This window comes from Austrofundulus limnaeus, unplaced genomic scaffold, assembly GCF_001266775.1.
Source record: "Austrofundulus limnaeus strain Quisiro unplaced genomic scaffold, Austrofundulus_limnaeus-1.0 Scaffold713, whole genome shotgun sequence".
Lineage (NCBI taxonomy): Eukaryota > Metazoa > Chordata > Actinopteri > Cyprinodontiformes > Rivulidae > Austrofundulus > Austrofundulus limnaeus.
In genome coordinates, this window is record NW_013953115.1 from 192,517 (window position 1) to 194,157 (window position 1,641).

Consider the following 1,641-nt stretch of genomic DNA (forward strand, 5'->3'; position numbering starts at 1 on the left):
CAGACAGGAAGAAGCAGACAGGAAGCAGACAGGAAGCAGACAGGAAGCAGCAGACAGGAAGCAGACAGGAAGCAGCAGACAGGAAGCAGCAGACAGGGAGCAGACAGAGAGCAGACAGGAAGCAGCAGGGAGCAGACAGGAAGCAGACAGGAAGCAGCAGACAGGGAGTAGACAGGAAGCAGACAGGGAGCAGACAGGAAGCAGACAGGGAGACAGGGAGCAGACAGGAAGCAGACAGGGAGCAGACAGGGAGCAGCAGACAGGAAGAAGACAGGAAGCAGCAGATAGGAAGCAGACAGGAAGCAGCAGACAGGGAGCAGACAGGAAGCAGACAGGGAGCAGACAGGAAGCAGACAGGAAGCAGCAGACAGGGAGCAGACAGGGAGCAGACAGGAAGCAGCAGACAGGGAGCAGACAGGGAGCAGACAGGGAGTAGACAGGGAGCAGACAGGAAGCAGACAGGAAGCAGCAGCAGGGAGTAGACAGGAAGCAGACAGGGAGCAGACAGGAAGCAGACAGGGAGCAGACAGGAAGCAGTAGCCAGGAAGCAGCAGCCAGGAAGCAGCAGACAGGAAGCAGCAGACAGGAAGCAGACAGAAAGCAGACAGGAAGCAGACAGGAAGCAGCAGACAGGAAGCAGACAGGAAGAATCAGACAGGAAGCAGACAGGAAGAATCAGACAGGAAGCAGCAGACAGGAAGCAGACAGGAAGCAGACAGGAAGCAGCAGACAGGAAGCAGACAGGAAGCAGCAGACAGGAAGTAGCGGACCATCTGTACCTGAATAATGGCTCCTGTCCTCCACAGCAGAGACCACTGCAGTCTGAGTCAAATCTGCTTCACTTCAGCTGCAGACAGAAACAGAGAGGACTGAAGCAGCACCAGAACTGAACCCAGACCCGGTCCAGAGGAACCCCTACAGAGATTGTTGTTGACTTGTTTTAACTGAACTAAAGCTCAGAGTCCAACACTCTGCAGCTCCTCCAGCTCCAACATCCCTCTCCAACCACAGCTCAAACTTTTCTAAAGCTCTCTGTGGACAAAAGATGAGTTCATACTCTGAACGTGTAGGCGTTTCCATGGCGACTGCTGGATGCGGCCTGACGGATGCTGATGCTGCGGCTCCATCAGTCATGTTGAAGCCGTGGGAAACAGAAGGGAGCTGACTCACCGTGCAGTTTGTGACTCACGCTTCTGTTGTTTTAAAACTCGTGACTTTGAAGCGTTCGCCTCAAACAGCAAACAGGGTTAATGATGTACGGAAGAGCTTATGATAAAAATATTAATAAGAATTAAGACTTTTTTTATTTCTGACATTAATCTGCTCTTTAAGAGAATGTTTAAAATGGTTTGTTGAAGAAATATGAAACAGAATAATGTGTACTCATTCAAATTTTTGTTTGGGGATTATTGTTGTTTTTGTCACTTAAAGACTTAAAGTTTATTTTATCTTCTTAAAAGGAGGCCGATATAAGATTTTTTCTTATTTTTCTGCTGCTTTTCATTTTATTTTTGATTTGTATTTTTTGTATGTAAAACTTGTTGTTTTTAAATGAAATAAAATGAATAAACTTAAAAAGAAATCTGCCATCATCTGCTGATGACCTGCTGATGACCTGCTGATGACCTGCTGGTGACCTGC